The sequence below is a fragment of the Puma concolor genome, chromosome B1, assembly GCF_028749965.1.
Source record: "Puma concolor isolate L17-30 chromosome B1, mPumCon1.1.hap2, whole genome shotgun sequence".
Classification (NCBI taxonomy): Eukaryota; Metazoa; Chordata; class Mammalia; order Carnivora; family Felidae; genus Puma; species Puma concolor.
In genome coordinates, this window is record NC_141670.1 from 44,469,141 (window position 1) to 44,490,357 (window position 21,217).

The 21,217-nt window shown below is 44.1% G+C and overlaps 1 protein-coding gene across 1 annotated transcript in view; it reads right to left on the reverse strand.

Moving 5' to 3' along the window:
* The window catches only part of TACC1 (transforming acidic coiled-coil containing protein 1), a 122,961-nt gene extending 106,855 nt beyond the window's left edge, over positions 1 to 16,106 (reverse strand). Inside the window, exon 1 of the mRNA XM_086703665.1 lies at positions 15,862 to 16,106. The gene's annotated coding sequence lies outside the window, so the exon portion shown is untranslated. The remainder of the gene's footprint in view (positions 1 to 15,861) is intronic.
* Positions 16,107 to 21,217: the final 5,111 nt, after the last annotated feature.

Sequence of the window (21,217 nt, forward strand, 5' to 3'; positions counted from 1 at the left end):
ACAGTCTGAAGGCTTTCCTGACCGATCTTGCTTTCTCTCTTTTTCCTTTCCAAGTGTTACTCTTCAATAAAACACAGGGGATTTTTTTTTTTTTTTAGGGCATAAGTTATTATTATTTTTTTAATTTTTTGTTAACTCTACCCCCAACATGGAACTCGAACTCATGACCCTGAGATTAAGAGTCATATGCTCTAGGGGCACCTGGGTGGCTCAGTCCGTTAAGTCTCTGACTTCGGCTCTGGTCATGATCTTGTGGTTCATGAGTCCGAGCCCTGCGTCGGGCTCTGTGCTGACAGCTCGGAGCCTGGAGCCTGCTTCAGACTGTGTCTCCCCCTCTCTCTCTGCCCCTCCCCCACTTGTGCTTCCTCTCTCTCTCTCTCAAAAATAAATAAACATTAAAAAAAAAAAGTCATATGCTCTACAGACTGAGCCAGCCAGGTGTCCCAGGCATAAGCTATTCTCTGTGATCCCATAATGGTGGAAACATGACACTACACATTTGTCAAAACCCACAGAATTTTACACCACAAAAAGTGAACCCTAATGTATATACATTAAAGAAAAATCACTCAGGAGGTCAGGGGATCCCAAGATGGAATTTTTAGAACAATCTAAATGTATTACAAATGTATGAAACATCTTTACTTAAAGAGGTTGAGGGGAAAAAGGGGCTGACCTAAGTAACTTTGGAAACGAGTGGAGTAAGACTAACAGCCAAATAAACTATACATGAGCACTATATTCTGACTGATAAAGTTGTTTCCCACAGGAGCCCATGTTAACAATTCTAATACCACTCTACATGTATATCACAATTGAACAATGAAGTAAATGGATGGCAGATGGCAGGAGCCAGGTTTTTCTGTTGAAGTAGGAAGTTACAGGTAAGCAAAGGGAGGTCTACAAAGAGCCATGTGGTAATAGATTAGAACTGGAGACATCAGTATGAATCCATGTTTGGTTCCATATAGATTACATATAGGAATATTAATAAACAGGGGCACCTGGGTGGCTCAGTCGGTTGAGCGTCCGACTTAGGCTCAGGTCATCATCTCTTGGTTTGTGAGTTCGAGCCCCACATCGGGCTCTGTGCTGATGGCGCAGAGCCTGGAGCCTGCTGCAGATTCTGTGTGTGTCTCCCTCTCTCTCTACCCACCCCCCCCCCCCCCACACTCTGTCTCTCTCTCCTTCAAAAATAAACAAACATTAAAAAAATTTAATAAAAGGGGCGCCTGGGTGGCGCAGTCGGTTAAGCGTCCGACTTCATCCAGGTCACGATCTCGCGGTCCGTGGGTTCGAGCCCCGCGTCAGGCTCTGGGCTGATGGCTCAGAACCTGGAGCCTGTTTCCGATTCTGTGTCTCCCTCTCTCTCTGCCCCTCCCCCGTTCATGCTCTGTCTCTCTCTGTCCCACAAATAAATAAAAACGTTGGAAAAAAAATTAAAAAAAAAATTTAATAAAAAAAGAAATATTAATAAATATGTTTACATACACAGGTTAGTATACACACATATATCTTCCTGCTCTATGAGCTGAGAGGGCATAAAAGCAACATCACCTCTGTATAACAAGCATGCACAGCACCCAGATCTTGGTTTTCAATTCCATTCTCTAATTAAAGGAACCAGGGCTACATCTTGGAGAAATGGTTGATTCTAGGACTGAGGCAAGAAATATACAAGATGATCCTGGAACACCTTTTAGTGCCAGAAAGTAAAGAAGTGCTCAAAAAACAAACAAACATGACACGAAAACCCTCGCTGATAGAGCTATAACAAAGGGACACAGAAGCCAACTGAAAGACTTCCCAACGGTCAAAGCTGGAACAAGTTGAGAAATGAAATTAAGAAATTAGTGTTAAGGGGCGCCTGGGTGGCTCACTTGGTTAAGTGTCCGACTTCAGCTCAGGTCACGATCTCCTGGTTTGTGAGTTGGAGCCCTGCATCGGGCTCTGTGCTGACAGCTTGGAGCCTGGAGCCTGCTTCGGATTCTATGTCTCCTCCTCTCTCTGCCCCTCCCACCCCCTCAAAAATAAACAAACATTTTAAAAATTAAAAAAAATAAATTAGTGTTGGATTATAACCTGAAGTATGAAATAATTATGTATAAGTTTCTACAATATAAATAACAATATATTTACAATATATTTTATATTTACAATATAAATTTAACAAATAAATAAGTAAAAGGACAAATATTCCATGAAGAAAAATTCCAAATAACTTATGTAGATACTCCAGTCTCAATAAAGTAATGCTTAACTCTCCACTCCTTAAGCATGGACTGTGCATAGTGACTTCCTCCCGAAGAATACAAAACAGAAAGAGGAAAAAAAGAGTAACTGCACAGTGCAGAAATCTGACAAACACTGCTTCAGCCATGTGATCAAAGTTAACATCAACAGTGATAAGTCATGTTGACAGTATGTACCCCTGTCTTGATGCAAGGAAATGGTACTTCACTTCTGTGGTCTTCCTTCTAAGAACCCATAACCACAGTATAATCATGAGAACAACATAAGACAAATTCCGATTGAGATATTCTACAAAATACTGGATCATTGGTCCTCAAAGCTCTCTGGGTTGTCAAAACCAAGGAAAGTCTGAGAAACTGTCAAACCAAAAGTAACCAGAGGAGTTATAACTACTAAATGCAATGTGGCACCCTGGATGAGATCTTGGAACAGAAATTGGACATTGAGCAAGAACTAAAGAAATCTAAATAAAACACGAACCTTAGTTAATAATTATGTATCAATACTGGTTCCTTAATTGTGACATGGGTTCCACACAAATGTTAAATGTTAATGACAAGGGATTCTGGATGTGAATTATACTGGAACACTCTATACTATCTTCACAAGTTTTTGTAAATCTAAAAACTGTTGTAAAATGAAAAGGTTACTTTCAAAAACACTCCCTTATATTGTTAAAATTAACTTTCTTATATTTAGCTGACATGATCCTCCTGGTTTTCTCCATCTTCCTCTCCTCCTCCTCCTCCTTCTTCTTTCTTCTCCTTCTCCTTCTCCTTCTCCTTCTCCTTCTTCTTCTTCTTCTCCTCCTCCTCCTTCTTCTTCTTCTTTCTTCTTTCTTCTCCTTCTCCTTCTCCTCCTCCTCCTCCTCCTCCTCCTTCTCCTTCTCCTCCTCCTCCTCCTCCTCCTCCTTCTCCTTCTCCTTCTCCTCCTTCTTCTACTTGATGATCCTCCTGGTTTTCTCCTCCTCCTCCTCCTCCTCTTCCTCCTCCTCATCCTCCCCCTTCTTCTTCTTCTTCTTCTTCTTCTTCTTCTTCTTCTTCTTCTTCTTTCTTCTTTTCTCTTAATTTTTAACGTTTATTTTTGAGAGGGAGAGAGTGTGTGTGTGTGTGTGAGTGGGGAAGGGCAGAGACAGAAGGAGACACAGAGCCTGAGGCAGTCTCCAGGCTCTTGAGCTGTCAGCACAGAGCCCAACGCTGGGCTCGAACTCAGGAATCACGAGATTGTGACCCGAGCCGAAGTCAGATGCTTAACTGACTGAGCCACCGAGGTGCTCTGACTTGGTTTTCTTCTGAAGTTATTTTTATTTTACATATTGTCTCATAACCACCTTCACCCATGAGGCCCAAGACCTCATTATTTTTGCCCACAGCAACCTTAGCAAATACGTAGAAAAAAGTCTGGGAATACAGTGAGCACTCAAAAAGATTTATCAGTTGAATGAACAAATACAACTAATACAACTAATACAACTGGTCTATTTTCTTCTACATGATGGTTCTTCAAACATATGGATTTGCATCCCTCCAAGTTTTCTTTAAGTTGGAAACCTCTAGATTCTTCACTTGTTTTTCACTTGACATAGGCACCTGGTACTGGCACTGGATGATGATACGTAGTAATAAATTTATTTATTTATTTATTTAGTGCTTTATCATATGCTGTGCACTGTGGTAAGTAAGCACTTTTAAAACAACTTCTCTTTTAGCCACACAAAATTTATGCTTTACAAGTCAGGCATTGTTAGATGATTTCTGGAATGTCATTATTCCTAATAAAGAATGGCCCTCGATCTGGACTCTACTGACTAGGTGCATTCTGGACAGAGGAACTATCACCCTCTCCAATGTCTTTGTCTATCAACATGACCTATGTGGGGGATAGGTTTGCTGAAGCAGCAGTGAAGCCATGCTTTTATTGTTGTCCTCTAGCCGGTGATCATCATGCTGGTCTGTGATGAGTGAAGGAGCTTGTAGCAGACTGTAAACCAAGCATATCACTCAAGTACACTGTTTAGTTAGCTGGCTTGTTTTCACAGCAAGACCTTCTCAATGAAGGAAGCTGTGTGTTGATTTATATTCTGATATCAGCCCTTCATCTTGTTGTGGACTGGCACTCTGAGTAGCACTGATCTAAGCCACAATTCTCAGCATTGTTTTCCTGTTCTGTGTTGTAACAGACTCAATATCTAGTGCATTCCTGCTGCCTATCAACTTCTAGCAAATGGAACTACTCAGGGTAGAAATCCCACAAAGAATACTCAAAGATTGTCCAGAAGGAGGGCAGTTGGTGAGAAGGTGTGAGAAGGGTGAGAAGAATGTGAGAGGGTGGAATAGTAGAGAAGTCCTTAGACTGAGTCTATTTTAGTCCTGGATCTGTCATTCGCCAGCTGTTGGTAGGGAAATTCCCCTCTCCAGGTCTCATTTTCCTCATCTGTAAAAGAAGGTGATGGAGCCAGGTAATTGCTTTCAGTTTTTGTGCTCTAGATTTTAACTCCTTGAGTCAAATAATTTCCACACACAAAATGTCCCTAGGCTATGCTTTTCCACAACTTTTGCGTCGCCATCACATCTGCCACCATTTTGTTTCCCACAATGTTTGCCTGGTGACTGAACAACTGGCCTCAGAAAGGGAATGTCCCAGTAATATCCATCAGCCAGGCCCAAAGATAAGGGATTAAGAGTCTAGGGGCTGAAAGGCATCTTCTGCAATATGTGTCTCCCAATGACTGAGCAATGCTTTTGTCAAACAGAGTTGGGGGCGCCTGGGTGGCGCAGTCGGTTAAGCGTCCGACTTCAGCCAGGTCACGATCTCGCGGTCCGTGAGTTCGAGCCCCGCGTCAGGCTCTGGGCTGATGGCTCGGAGCCTGGAGCCTGTTTCCGATTCTGTGTCTCCCTCTCTCTCTGCCCCTCCCCCGTTCATGCTCTGTCTCTCTCTGTCCCAAAAATAAATAAACGTTGAAAAAAAAAAAATTAAAAAAAAAAAAAAAAAAAAACAGAGTTGTCAATAAATGTGGGCCATTAAAATAGTTCTGGAGTTTTCTGGTACTGCATGAGGGCTTGGAAGTTACCACTCTGTCCTAACAGCAAGTAAAAAGCTGAACAGACTGAAAAATCAACAACTCTTCTTTGATCCATAAGAAAGGGAAGGACACAGGACAAACCACTGCACCCAAGATTGGAGAGACAGACAGGTGAGTACAGAAAGTCACTGCTTACCAGAGCAGAGATGCATAAGCAGAGACACCATGGAAGCCACTTGGATATTGACAAACTGATTCTAATATCTATATGGAGAGGCAAAAGACCCAGAATAGCCAACAGGATTTTGAGGGAGAGGAACAAAGTTGTAGAAGTGACACTACTTAACTTCAAGACTTACTATAAAGCTACAGCACTCAAGACAGTGTACTGTCTTTCACTATTGGTGAAAGAACAGACAAATAAATCAATGGAACAGAACAGGGAGCATGGAAATAGGCCCACACACATATAGTCAAAGGAGCAAAGGCAAGACAATGAGCAAAGATAGTCTTTCCAACAAATGGTGCAGGGACAACTGGAATGTCCTTCATAAAACTGACTCAAAATGGATCACAGACCTAAATGTAAAATGCAAAACTATAAAACTTCTCAAAAATAATACAGGAGAAAATATGGATGGCTTTGAGTGTGGAGATGACTTTTTGATACAATACCAAAGACACAATGAATGAAAGAAATTATTAAAAACTTGGACTCATTAAAATTAAAAATTTTCTGCTCTGTTTGAAAAACACTGTCAAGAGAATGAGAAGATAAGCCACAGACTGAGAGAAAATATATGCAAAGGACAGATCTGATAAAGTTCATTACCTAAAGTTTACGAAAAACCCTTAAAACTGAACAATAAAGAAACAAGCGGAGCGCCTGGGTGGCTCAGTCGGTTAAGTGTCTGACATCGGCTCGGGTCATGATCTCACGGTTTGTGAGTTCGAACCCCATGTCAGGCTCTGTGGTGACAGCTCGGAGCCTGGAGCCTGCTTCAGATTCTGTGTCTCCCTCTCTCTCTGCCCCTCCCCTGCACATGCTCTGTCTCTCTCTGTCTCAAAACTAAATAATAAACATTAAAAAAAAAAAAAAAAAGAAACAAGCTGATTAAAAAATGGGCCAAAGACTATAACAGGCATTTCAATAAAGAAGCTATACAGATGGCAAATAAGCATTTGAAAAGATGCTCCACAGACAAATATGATATGATTTCACTCATATGTGGAATTTAAGAAACAAACATGATGAGCATGTTCATTTAAGGCAAACATAGGGGAAGGGAAGCAAAAATAAGATAAAAACAGAGAGGAAAACAAACCATAAGAGACTCTTAAATACAGAGAACAAACTGAGGGCTGCTGGAGGGGTGTTGGATGGTGGGATGGACTAAATGGGTGATGGGCATTAAGGAGGGCACTTGTTGGGAGGAGCACTGGGTGTTATATGTAAGTGATGAATCACTAAATTCTATTCCTGAAATCATCATTACTATAGGTTAACTAACTTGGATTTAAATTAAAAAGATAGAATAGAGAAACAAGATACTCCACATCATACATCATCAGAGAAATGCAAATTGAAACAGTGAGATACCACTGCACACCAATTAGAACGGTCAAAATCTGGAACACTGACAACACCAAATGCTGGTGAAGATGTGGAGGAACGGGAACTCTCATACATTGCTAGAAGGAATGCAAAATAGGACAACTGCTTTGGAAGACGGTTTGGCAATTTCTCATAAAACTAAACATACTTTTACCATTCACTCTAGCAATTTCACTCCTTGGGATTAATGCAATGGAGTTGAAAACTTATGTCCATAAAAAATGCACACAGATGTTTATAGCATCTTTATTCATAATTGGCAAAGCCTGGAAGCAACCAAGATGTCATTCAGTAGGTGAATGAATAAATAAATTGTGGTAATCCAGATAATGGAATATTATTCAGGGCTAAAAATAAATGAGCTGTGAAACCATGAAAAGACATGGAGGAACCTTAAATGCATATTATTCAGTGAAAGGAGCCAATGATAAGGCTACATACTGTATAATTCCAACTATGGGACATTCTGGAAAAGGCAAAACTCTGGAGACAGTAAAAAGATCAGTGGTTGCCAGTGTAGGGGGATGTGGAGAAGACAAATAGGCATAGTACAGAGGATTTTAGGGCAGTGAAAACACTCAGTATGAGTTTATAATGATGGGTATAGATCATTATACATTTGTCCAAACCCATAGAATGTACAACACCAAGAATGAACCATAAGGTAAACTATGGACTTCGTATGATTATGATGTGTCAATGTAGGTTCATCTTTGGTAAAAATGGACCATTCTGGTGAATATTGTTGATAATGGGGGAGGCTATGCATGTGTAGGGGCAGGAGGCATATAGGAAATCTCTCTGCCTTCCCCTCAATGTTTTTTGTAACCTTAAATTGCTCTAAAATAAAATCTTTAAAAAATTGTTCTGAAGGAATTCACCTGTGCCTCTATCACTCTCTGTAGTAAGCTGAATAATGACCCCAAAGATATCAGGTCCCACTCCCTGGAACCTGTAAATGTGACCTTATTTAGAAAAATGTTATTTTAGGGGCGCCTGGGTGGCGCAGTCGGTTAAGCGTCCGACTTCAGCCAGGTCATGATCTCGCGGTCCGTGAGTTCGAGCCCCGCGTCGGGCTCTGGGCTGATGGCTCGGAGCCTGGAGCCTGCTTCCGATTCTGTGTCTCCCTCTCTCTCTGCCCCTCCCCCATTCATGCTCTGTCTCTCTCTGTCCCAAAAAATAAATAAACGTTGAAAAAAAAAATTTAAAAAAAAAAAAAAAGAAAAATGTTATTTTATTTGCAAATGTAATGAAAGATTTTGAAATGGATAGACTATCTTGGATTATCTGGGTGGGCCCTAAATGCAATTACAAGAGTCCTTCTAAAAAGGGAAGCAGAAGAAGGTTTCACACACAGAAGAGGAACAGGCAATACGACCACGGAGGCAGATACTGAAGTGATGTGGCCACAAGCTAAGGAGAATGGCAGCCACCAGAAGCTATTGAAGAAGCGTGGCCCTTCTGATATCTCAATATCTACCCAGTGATACTGATTTTGGACTTCTGGCCTCCAGAACGGTGAAAGAATAAATTCTGTTGTTTCAAGCCACCAAGTGTGTGGCCATCTGTTAGAGCAGCCACAGGAAACTTACATAGCCTCTTCCTAAATTTCACCTTCCTTTCATATAGATTTTTCTTTCTGTAATAAAGCCACCCACATGTATCAGTCAGGATCCTGGCAGGTGACACTGCCCAGTTTGAGAGTTTGATAAAGGGACTGTAGGAGCGCCTGGGTGGTTCAGTCGATTAAGTCTCCGACTCTTGATTTCGGTTCAGGTCATGATCTCAGCTTGTGAGTTCAAGCCCCACGTCGGGCTCTGCACTGACAGTGCTGGGCCTGCTTGGGATTCTCCTTCTCTCTCTCTCTCTCTCTCTCTCTGCCCCTCCCCATCTTGTGCACACGCACGCTCTCTCTCTCTCAGAATAAATAAATAAGCTTAAAAAAAACCAAAAGGACTGTAATCAAAGGTCTGAGTAGAGTGTGAGAGATCTCCAGAGAGTGTAGTTTCACATAGCTGAACAATGAAGGAGACTCCAGCACCACTCCAGGCCTAAAGGGTGAGGGAGACAGAGCTGGATGGAGAGAGAGGGCTGACAGGAGCTGTGGCCTTCGGTCAGGGGACACAGTCAGCCCCCAGCAATGCCGCAGCAAACGGGCAGAGGAATAAGCACCTCATATCACTCTCTTCCCTTCCTCTGATTTCCTGCCAGTGGCCTCTGTTGCCTGCACCTAACTGGAAGGGAGCCATTCACATCAGCCTCCTGCACACAGAGAAAAGGGGAGAAGAGTGGAGAGTGGATTTATAAGGGCACATGGAAATATATGGCAACCGCATAACTTTAATCTCTTCCCAAAACCATCCACTTAACAGACTGGTCTTAGCTCTGTGGCCTTGGGCAAGTCACTACTACCCTAAGCTTCCTTCTCTTCATCCGCAAAAGGAAGGATGTAGACTAGGAGGTCTTTACGATCCCTTTCAGCCCTGATGCTCTGGATTCTAGAAGCAGACTAAACCCTTAGCAGGCTAACGCTGACACATGCCTAGAGTCCTGACAGCTGTTTGCTTATTCAGATATCAGCAGGCCCCTCTTTTCCATGACGCACCTCCGCATTTATGCAAGCACGTGCGGGGCATGCCGGTTACTGAGCCGCTCGGAGGAAAGGAGCAGGCTGTGCTCACTCACCATGTGCACATGTCACAGGCGTGCTAGAACAGGGCAGCCAACGGCGTGCGGCGAGGAGGCAGGGGAGACAGGCAAGCCACTTACCCGATGGCCAGGACGTGGTCAGTGGGCACGTCTGCTTGTCCCTCCAGAAAGCTCCAGGGGCCCGGGCAGCTGGTGCAGCCCTCAGGCCAGCCTGGCAACATCCCTGGCAGCCCCAGTACAGGGCGGCTGCCAGCAGCCACACACATGGTAATAATTAGCCAGAGAGTCAAACTACAGAAACTTCCAAGGGTCCAGGACGGCCCCACGTTGAACAAGGAACATATACCAAGCCTTCCCCTGCTGCCTTGAGATGTTTTATTCTGTATTAGGTCTGCTTTTACAACTACTCCTGTCTGCTTTAGTCTCTTTGAAAACTCCTTTTGGAAAGGGAGGATGAGGCCAAGGAACATCTTCATTAGCCCTCCAGGCCTGCAAGTGTAGGAGGTGCAAACTACCCACCCTCCCCCATCCCCATACACCTTGGGTGGCCCAGGACAAACGACAGATTTCCTCCCTTCTCTTAACCCCACCCATAGTCATTAACTAGGACCTTCCATAACTCCTGATGGGCCCCACAGGAGCACTGGTTTATAGTGTGTGATTTGGGGGTGGGGGGGCCTAACAAGGACCTATACCCCAAATCCTTTTTTTTTTAATGTTTATTTATTTTTGAGAGAGAGAGAGAGAGAGAGAGCGAGAGCATGAGCAGGGGAGGGGTGGACACAGAGGGAGGCACAGAATCCGAAGCAGGCTCCAGGCTCTGTCAGCACGGAGCCCGACATGGGGCTCGAACCCACGAACAGTGAGATCATGCCCTGAGTCTAAGTCAGACACGTAACTGACTGAGCCACCCAGACACTCTTATATCCCCAAATCCTTAAAAACCCTCCCCAAACTGCTAATTCCTAAATTCCATTGTCATCTTGTTTCCAGCAAAACAATTTGATTCTTGTTGCACACACACCCGCACTTGAGGAATATGTGTTTCAATGTTGTCCAGTGAGTTAAGGGCCTGAGGAGCTTGTTGGAGGTGAGGAAGGAAGAAGAGTCTGCGTGTGAGGGATATAAGTGGAAGTGGGGCCTCCAGGAAAGACAAAAGGACACACAGAGGGGGGACCTGGGCACTGGGGAACGGCATCACCTATGTCACACTGCTGTCTAGAGCTGCCCCGGCTGAGCCGGTGCTAAAGATGTTTTGTGAGAATTCAGATAAGCAGCTTCTCTATCAAGAACACCTGAGAAGCTTGCGCTGTGGACCTCAGACCCTCAGAAAGGGGCTGCCTTTCCAGGGTTGGAGCAGATAGCCACCATGGAATGTGGTTAGGGGGTGCCTGGGGGTCTCCCTCCTCCAAAATGCTTCCCCTCCTCACTGCCAGGGTGAGATCTAAGTCTCCCATTAGAGCCGAACCTGCGTATCAATTCATTTATTAATCACTTGCCAGTGGTTGGCTGAAAGTCAAGCACTGGTCGGGGCGCCTGGGTGGCTCGGTCGGTTAAGCGTCCGACTTCGGCTCAGGTCATGATCTCACGGTTTGTGAGTTCGAGCCCCGCGTCAGGCTCTGTGCTGACAGCTCAGAGTCTGGAGCCTGTTTCAGATTCTGTGTCTCCCCCTCTCTCTGCTCCTCCCCTATTCATGCTCTGTCTCAAAAATAAATAAACGTTAAAAAAAATTAAAAAAAAAAAAAAAGAAAGTCAAGCACTGGTCAAAGGGAGTTCTGATGGACGACAAAAAGGATTCATTTTAGATACAGGACACTGAGGGTATGAGGTGCAAAGCAAGGCTCAGTAGGAGGCTGCAGCTGGGACCTTCTCTGTCTTGCAGAAAGTGATGGAGATCCTTGCATAGAAGGAGGGAGGAGGGGCACCTGGGTGGCTCAGTCAGTTAAGTGTCCAACTCTTGATTTCTGCTCAGGTCATGATCTCATGGGTTTGTGGGTTCAAACCCCGCCTCAGGGTCTGCACAGTGCAAAGCCTGCTTGGGATTCTCCCTCTCCCTCTCTCTGCCCCTCCCCTGCTCGCTTGCCCTCTCTCTCTCAAAATAAATTAACTTAAAAGAATAAAAAATAAACTAAAATAAGGAAAAGGAGGGAGGAATCCCTAGACACAGGGACTCTGGAGAGAATGGAAACAAGTTCAGATAGCAACCTGCTTGCCGGGCCCTGCCTGAGAGTGTGATTGCTTAGATGCAGTTACTGTGCGTCCAGCACCCTGCCCCGGCCTGCCTTTGCATCTTCCGACTCCTGTTCTACAAAATGCCTAAGTGCTTCACTAGACCTCATGCTGTGGGTGTTCCTGCTCCCTCCATCTTCTTCCCAACAGCACTCTTCAAACAGACAGAAATGGCCTAAATCAGGGAGGATTAGATCCACTAGAACCAAACTGTGAGATTTAAGCACCATGCGCAAACCAGACGGTCCTGACTTAGTGCCAACCCTAGCACTTACCAGCTATGCGTGTGTTTACACATATTGTTTTCTTCTCTAAACTTTGCATTCTGCATTTGTAAACTGGGGATAAGTACAAGTAGTACCTTGATATGCAGTTCTGAGGATTAAGCAAATGAGAAAATGCGTATGAAGCACTTGGCACAGTGCCTGGTTCATAGTAAGTGCTCAATAAATATCAATTATTAATTCATATCTTGCCTAGTTTTCCTTCCAGTAAAGGTTGGCAAACTGATGCACATAGCTTTCAAAATCCTTGCAAATTTAATCTAGGCTTAGGCTCTGCACAGATTTGTTCTTTGAAAAAGCCACAAAATTCTTTTGCAATTCATGATCTCTTTACTGGCTTTTTATCTGCTATATTTAGCTCTTAAATTTTATATCTCAGCTTGAAACCCTGAAGCCATTCTTCTAAAAATACAAGTGGTTCAGCCATTGGCATTTGCTCACTGAAAGCACAAGCAATTTTTTTTTCAAAATAACAATAGGTCAGAGGTGGGACTAATTACCATAACTTCAAAGATAAATAAATTATACTTCATTTAATCAAAGGATCCAATTTGGCAAGGCCAACCCTAAAGACTAGCTGCTTTAGTTCTACCTTTTTAATCTCTAACAGAACATCTTAATTCTTTCTCGTAAGTCCTAAGCTGGGACCCTGGTCCTTTTTGGCTGGGGTCCAGGAACAACCCTCTCCCACCCAGCTCACAGTTGAAATTGTTAGTGTCCATTTTATAGTCTCAAACACTAGGTACTTATTTCCAGATGGCCACCCAGCTACCTAAAGTTAACCCAACAACCTCTTTTACACATAATAACATATTTACTGAGTGCATACTCCGTGCCAGACACAGTTCTAAATGCTTTATGTGGACTAAACCACTTAATCATAATAATATCTCTATGAAATTGATACTGTCATTATCATCCCTCTATATGGGATGTCGTTATTTTGATAATTTGTCTAAGATGACCTAACTAATACACGGCGGTACTAGGATTTGAACCCGAGAAGTCTGGCTACAGAGCTGTTCTTTCCCACTAAACCACACCACCTCTGAGGGAAGAAGTAAAGCTTACCAGGGATATAGCTTAAAAATCCTGATTCCACTTTTTCACAGAAGCACCCTTCCTTCCATGGAACATTCTGTCCTGGCCTTGGTCACTCTGTTCCTCCCAGCCTATTCTCTGGGGCATCCTTTGCCCAAAATATGAACGAAACACACAACAATATCCCTCTTACCTCTGTCAAACAGGGCTGCAAAAATATTCAAGGCAGTGTGGCTCAGACTCAGAGGATGGGGTTCCAAATCCACCATCAACCCTAACCAGCTGGGTGCCCTTGAGCAAGTCACTTTATGTCTCTACCTTTAGATGCCTCGTCAGCAGAGTGAGGGACCTGCCCAACTGCCTAATTGGGGGGCTTTTGTGGGGACTACATGAGCTAATTGGTGTAATGGGCTTAGCACAGTGCCTGGCTCAGTAGGTAAGCTGTTATCATTAAAAGAGAGCAGTAACACTATTATGATTATTGATCATGCAGTCCATAACTGGGAACAGAGTTGAGAAGGGCACATTCAGAAAAGACTCAGAGGGAGGCCACGTTGTAATATAAGCTTGCCTGTCCCTGCACACGAGGATGGGCTGCCTGAGATGGAAGAGTTCACCTCCAGACCTGGTAGGCACACACCTCCACTGGGTGCCCCAGGGCAGGAGATGATCACTAAGTCGGAGGCAGTGGGGAGGGCCAAGTGAGAGCTTGGACAGGGAAGCTAGAAATCCTCCCGGAAATCAACTCCATCTCACAAGCAGTCATTTTCAGCCCAGACGCATGACTTCTTCCAGGTTAACGGTTCTCAAAATTGTTCTCAAAACTTTCCTTCAGCTGGGCACCCCAACATATAAATCCATAAAGGTGGAGGTGCTTGGTTGGAAGTAGGAAGAGGAGGCTTCTGGCTGAACTCCTCCCCAAAGGGACCCTGTGTCCCTTCTGAAAGACAATGATAACCTCAGACCACAGTTTGAGAAGCATTAAAAAAATTTTTTTTAATGTTTTATTTTTATTTTTGAGGGACAGAGACAGAGTGTGAGCAGACAAAGGGCAGAGAGAGAGGGAGGCACAGAATCCGAAGCAGGCTCCAGGCTCTGAGCTGTCAGCACAGAGCCTGACACGGGGCTCGAACTTACGAACCGTGAGATCGGAACCTGAGCCGAAGTCAGACGCTTAACCAACTGGGCCACCCAGGCGCCCCGAGAAACATTTTTTAAGAGAAATAAAAAGACATACTATATGAACCCTGCCCTTAGGGAGCTTGGAGTCCAGTGAGCTGGCGGCTACAGTCCTGTACTGACTGGCAAGTAAAGTCCAATGTCCCTCATGGAAGGTACAGATCCTCACAAGGCACCCTTGCTGTCACCCACAGAACCCTGAGGCTTTTCATTTGCAAGAGATCTGTCCACATTCATACCACACACTATAGGGACTGGGAAGGGCTCGCTTGCATTGTTCACTGGCTTCAATAAAATCATCTTTTAAATCTATTTTACTGCTCGCAGCTCTTCTCTAAGGTGGAGATTATCACTACGCCATTTTACAGATGAGGGACCTGAGGCTGAGGGCATTGAACTTGTCCAAAGTCATCCAACGAGGCAATGCAGGAACCAAGATTCAAATCCCCACCTTCCTGGTTTCAGAGCTTGGCAGCAAAGACCGGGGCCCCAGGCTACCTCAGTGCAGATCCCACCTCTGCCATGTGCTGGTTGTCTCTGCACCTTCAGTGTCCTCATGGGTAAGTAAAGGGGACGACAGTGACACCCACCACCCTTAGAATGGTGCCTGGCACCAGCAACCGTTGCTGTCTTGGGATCACCAGCTAATAGGTTATGACTAGTCTGTTCAATTCACACTCTCATTTTTGCAGCCTGTAAGAGAGCAGTGCAAGTGTGTGGCTCAGCAAGATACAGAGAAGTAAAAGCCACACGAGTTCAAAGAGAGGGCATTTGAGATGCTTCATTTATGACTGCTTCATAAATTTTTGAGTTACTCCTTAGGCAGAAGCCAAGCTGCGCTCTCCGTGTCGGTCCCATGTCAGCACATGTGGTGCCAAGGCTGGCTTTCGGCGACGCACGGCCAGGAGCACGTCCCTGACAGAGCCAAGGGCCCCACGCAGCCTCCCGGGTGGACGGGTAACCTCTGCCACGCTCATCTGGGTCTCGAACGCCACCTGGGCGGACCCATAAACGCGCAGCGCTGGTGCTCAAGGTTCCCTGGGGGCCTGCGCCACATTTCCACGCCTGGAGAAGCCACTCCGGAGTGTGCCCGTGGTGGGGGTGGGGCAGGGGAAGGAGATAGCACTGCCGGCCGGCCGGCAGAGCACGTGGTCAAGGTCCTGGGTGCCGGTTGCGCCCAGCTCACCACTGTGAAAATGCCACTCGATCTATTCAGAGCTGAAGGTATTTACAAATGTGACATTCCAGGGAGAAGAAGAAGAAGAAGAAGAAGAAGAAGAAGAAGAAGAAGAAGAAGAAGAAGAAGAAAAGACAAACCCCCAAAGCCAGAGAAATCAGGGAACTCTCAGAATTCTGCCACAGAGCTTTCCATACCAGAAATCAAACAAAACGTGTGCTTCCAGGAACCCAGGAATTAAAGTTCAACTTGGAAAGAGAGGGAAAGAAACTTCTGACCTTATGGCTGTGCGTCCACCCCCACCCCCCCACCGGCAAAAGAACGCCGTCAGCCCAAGGCTTAAAGGACAAGTGCCTCTTTGGCTCAATACATGTCAAAGGATCGCAAGAACGTCCGGTGCCCCCGTTCCTACCTCTTCGGCTGGGGTCCCCACGGTCGTTTCTGTCTCCCTCTTCCACCACCTGCTACCGCGGATCCATCAACCCTGCTTGGGAAGCCGGCGCTGCTGCTCAGGGAGGGGTTCCGCGGAAGGAAGGGGAAGGCAGGCACTGAGATCACGGACGTGGGGAGGGGACGGTCTCCGAACCAAGCACTTGGTCAGAGGGAAAAGGATGTTTTGTAATTTTTGGCTTGAATTTCCAGAGGCAGAACAGGAAATGTCCACTGGGGCTGGGAGGTCCAGGGAGAAATGGGCTGAGTCTCCCTTCGGAGGGGGTTTTTCCGTGGGCTCTCAACTGTGCCCTCTCTGGAATTTAAAGCTCCGTCTGAATTCTGGTGCCTTTTCCCCTTTACTCTTTCCTCTAGCACATTTTTTTTTTTTTCTTAATGGAACGTCAGCTTCGTTCCTGACATGCTGGAAAAATTTTCCTCTGCCTAAACTTGGCTCAGGAACACTCTCTCCTTGTGAGAGAATTTCTCCTATTACAAAGTTCAGTTTAAAAAAAGAGGGCTATTTGTTTTGCCAATTTTTGTATTAGGGACATTTTTTATGGATTTTTTTTTTCTCTGAACGTCTGGATTTCAAGAAATATGCACACCCATATTCCTCTTGACTGTTTCCTACTCCTTTCTACTGGAAAAACAACAACAACTAGTAAAAGATTGCAGCAAAAATGTCCTTAAACTGTGGGTCTAGGTCAACCTTTTCCCTGCTCCCATCTCCACCCACAGTGCAGGGTGCCTGGCATGTGGTAAGGAGGAGTAATGCTGGTCTTCAAGACCCTCTCTTAGTTCTAGGTCTTTCTATGACGGTAACGTAGGAATTGGCTACCTTTCCCAAATGGGGTCCAGTTCCAAGTAACAAACTTGCCTCAGAGATGGGTCGGCAAGATCACGGGTTGTGATTCCTGGAGGTGGTGGGTGGGGGTGATTTAGCTGTTGGTAATCGCCTGGAGGGTGGCACGTCTGTGAATTGTCAGATGCCACCACAAATTGGGAACCTTTACGGTACTTATTGACCCTTGCAATAAAACTCAGTAGTTCTCACAGTGCTAATTGGGGATTTGTTCACAAACAGGAAATGAGAACGTCCCCTCTGTTCTAGTTATTAAAAGGAGGTGAGTAATAAATTAATCGTGTAAGCAAGATAAGAACAATTTTTTTTTTTGTCAATTCGTGAGTTTAGAAAATGTCAGATGCTTTAGAAGTCTCCTTCATTTACAAAAATGATACCGCATACATAAGAGGCTGAGGCTGGCGGTCTTTAGATTTTTGAGTTGATGTATTGATAACGTATTTGTACCTAGTCAGGAAAGCAAGACTGACATAAATGATACATATATTTTTTTTGTTTCTAGCTTGAGTTTTGTACCTAAACTTGAAAGTAATTGAAATGCATTCATATTCTGAAGTTTACAGATTCTATCATTTCAGTCTTGGTTTAGTGTGGAAATAATCCTAATCAACAAAATTTAGCCCATCATTAAAAGTATTTAACTAGATGCCCATTTTACTTTTTAACATATTTTAACATAATAGTATATGTAATAAACATAGAACTCCCTCACTTGGTCTTTGTCCGCAAATGTTCTCAAGAATCACACTCTGAAAAGAGGCTGACAAATTGAGTCTATGTGATATCTAAGCAATAGATAAGCTATGTTCTGAAAAGATTGACCAAGCCCCCAAATGAGGGCAAGAGTCTAATTCCCCACATGTGAAGAGTGTGTAGCTTGCTGGGCCCAGCTCACCACAGGGGAGATGTTGCCAGGCAGAATTGGTGGGGTGGCATTTCTAGCTCTCATCCTGAGAGCATGAGTCACTAGATTAGTCCTCTCTTTCCACTTGCTAAACTAACTGCTTTGATATCATGAATATAGGCAGAGGCATAACAATCTCATAGGCAGCAAAAGACAGAGCTTGAAGCTGAGATGAAAATCCAGTCTTTTCCAGGTTAGAGCTAGACAGTATTTCACAAAATGCCCAAGTGTGGATTGGTTTGTGGGTGAGGGACCACACTGAATTTAACCAGCTACAGAGCACTGGTGGAGTGCTTAGTGTGCGTGCCAGCTCTATTGGAGGCCTCCTCAGATGGAGAACAATTTTAACGCGACACCTCTGTAAGGTATTGTTGATCTCGTTTTACGGAAGGGATGCTGGGGTTCTGAGAAGTGTATTTTGCAATTTTACTTGTCAGTGTCAAGATTGTTCATGATTTGAGGTTTTTTGTTTTTGTTGTTTTTGAAAGAGCAAGAGCAAGGAAGAGGGGGAGAGAGAGAGAGAGGATCCTAAGCAAGCTCCATGCTCAGCACTGAGCCCAATGAGGGGCTCAATCCTAAGACTCTGGGATCATGGCTTGAGCCGAAATCAAGAGTCGGATGCTTAACTGACTGAACCACCCAGGCGCCCCATGATTTTAGTTTTTTGAAAAGATTCATTTTATTCATGCTGCCTGTCTAGCCTCCAACTCCCTACCACCTTCCTTGTTAGAATTACGAATATCATCCACTTATTCATTCCAGGCAATAAACATGTAATGAACATCAACGTACATAGTACTGGGTCAGGAGACAAATACCTCAAACTCTGCCCTGGGGATGTTTTTAATCTAGTAGGGGGAGGAAATAAATATATGTGTATCACTGGATGCAGCAATTCTACTCCTACGTATATACTCAAGAGAACTGAAAACGTATGTCCACACAAAAACCTGTACACGAATATTTGCAGTAACATTATGCATTATAGCTGCTGATGAGAACAACCCAAATGTTCATTAACTGGTGAGTGGATAAACAAAAGTGATAGAGCCATACAATAGAATATTACTCAGTCATGAAAAGAAGTAAGTACTAACACGTGCTTCAACATGGATGAACCTTGAATACACTACCCTAAGTGAAAGAAATCAGACACAAAACATCGCATACTATATGACTTTATTTATATGAAATATCCCAAACGAGCAATTCTGTAGAGACAGAAAGTAAATTAGTTGTTGCTAAAGTGGTGGTGGAGCGGGGGTCCTTGGGGTTGACAGTTAAAGGTACAGGGTTTCTTGGAGGGATGATGAAATGTTCTAAAATTGATGATGGCAACTGTTGCACAGCTTTGTGAATATACTAAAAACCACTGAATTGCACATCTAATAAGGTGGATTAATAAGACACAATACACGTACCTGAAAAAATAATAACTGTATCTGTTTGTTTTGTAACCTACCCCAGTTTGCCAAGTGCCATATTCCACGTCCAGTTTCTTGTTTCTTTGGCTAATTCATTTTGAGGTTTTATTTTGAGAAGTTCAAGACGCTAAGAAAAGATGATGTGGGAGATTCAAGGAAAGAGTCATTTCTTGTAGGAGCAAATTATTCTGCATATTGTGATTCTTTGACAATCTTCTTTCTTTGGGGAAACCAATATCCCCAAGCTGGTCCCATTCCTTCCTCTACCAAAATTCGTATTCAAGCAAGTATTTTAAAATTGTAATTACCCTGAGATTTAGGAACCAATTACTGTATGATTACTGTGTGTGCATTTAATTAATAAGCAACTGTTTGATTATCTTAAGCTTTTGAGATAAATTCACTCTACTTTTTCGTCTCTCAAAAATGATCAAACTCCTACTAATTCTGGGTACTCTGAAAGGCACAGAAACCAAGAGTCTGGCAGAGAAAGCAAGCAAGTAAGAATGTTGTAGGCAGTTCGGGTTCTATAATGGGAAATACAGGTACAATAAGGGCCCCATGGGGCAAGGAGCATATGTGTGGGGAATGGGCTGGAGTGGCAGGTGTCATAAGAAGGAGTCCTGTGGAATCACTTCTGAAATTGATGGGAGCCACCGAAAAGTTTGAAGCAAGAGAGTGCCATGTTTTAGAAAAGGTGTTCTGGAGGTCCTGAGAACGGACACTGGTACTTTCACTCTATAATTCCCGGCAATTGGGTGAATGAGCTTTCATTATTGTTGTTGTTTTATTTTAAAGGATGGATTATGTAAGGGTAAGGTAGTAGCATCTTTCTAACCCCCTGAAATATGATCTGCACTGATACAGAAGGGAAAGACAATTCAGCTGCCCTTCTTTAGAATCCATGACCCGCATCATGAACTTCGTTTCTCCTTGTGGGTCAGATGTCATTCTTTCATCTGTCCAGTAGATGGAGGCATTGCTGTTCCAGAAAGAAAACTTTCCAAACTTGGTCTTCAGTGTCCACAGCAGCTAAGTACCAGGAGTGGCTGCCATTTACTGCTTTCCATTGGGCAGCAGATAGGACAAGTAGCCCAGAATTATGCAGTACAAAGAGCAGCCGTATTCTAGTCTCGACAGTGACCTTGGGCACATTACTTCATCTCTCTGAACCTCATATGCCTCATCCAAAAAGTGAGGGTTTCCCAGGTCCAGAGTCTCCTGTCCACATTTCCAAACTACTACACTCAGAAAACTAAAAGCATATCATAACTCACCTGGCAGCAAGACTTGACTTGAAGTCATGTATTTTCTTACTTAATGTGGATATTCTTACATTTTGCTCCAAAAGGGTTTATATGTTTAATTACAAGGTGCTTCCCCTGCTCATTGGGGGTTTGGATATAATAAAAGGTAGAATATGCAGAATTAGCTTCTTAAAATCTGCAAACAGTTGGAATCCTGAAGCACACCTGGATTTTGGGTAAGAGCTTGTAGACCTGAAGTAGTGACCGCAAGGGTGCTTTGGGGATGCAAGCAGGTATCTAAAGCACTAAAGCACGACATTGCAAAGAGCCCTCCCGGGCTCTTCTCCCTCATAGCCAACCCAATCAGATTTGGGGGATGGCAAATAAGAGAAGACCCACAGGGAAAAACAAGGCAAATAATCCTGGTTGATGCATTCATATCACTCGTTCATACAACAAAGATACATGAAGCACTTCTTACATGCTGGTTCTAAAAACAGGACATAGATGTGAATGTGCACCCGAGTATGTACAGAGACAAGGATCACAGATAAGGATGCCAGCAAGGTGGGCGGTGGCCAACTGGAAGACTGCCATGCAAACATTTCAACCACTACAGATTGATTCCTCTTCAGTCTTTAAAGAGTCTTCCTTTAAAATTCAAATACTTCTGGGTCCCACTTTGTGCCACCTTAAAATCATAGAATTTCGAGGCCAGAAAGGAATTTAGTTGTAACAGCTCAGCTATCCTGTCAAAACCTTGCAGGGACGGTTGATGGGCAACAGGAGTGGGACAGCGCTGATGGCATAAGCCCCAGTGGGACCTACCTGTAAGCTGTTGACAGGGTGTAAGAAGGTACACTAGTAAATTTCTCCTAGTTGATTAGTTCCTCCTCTCT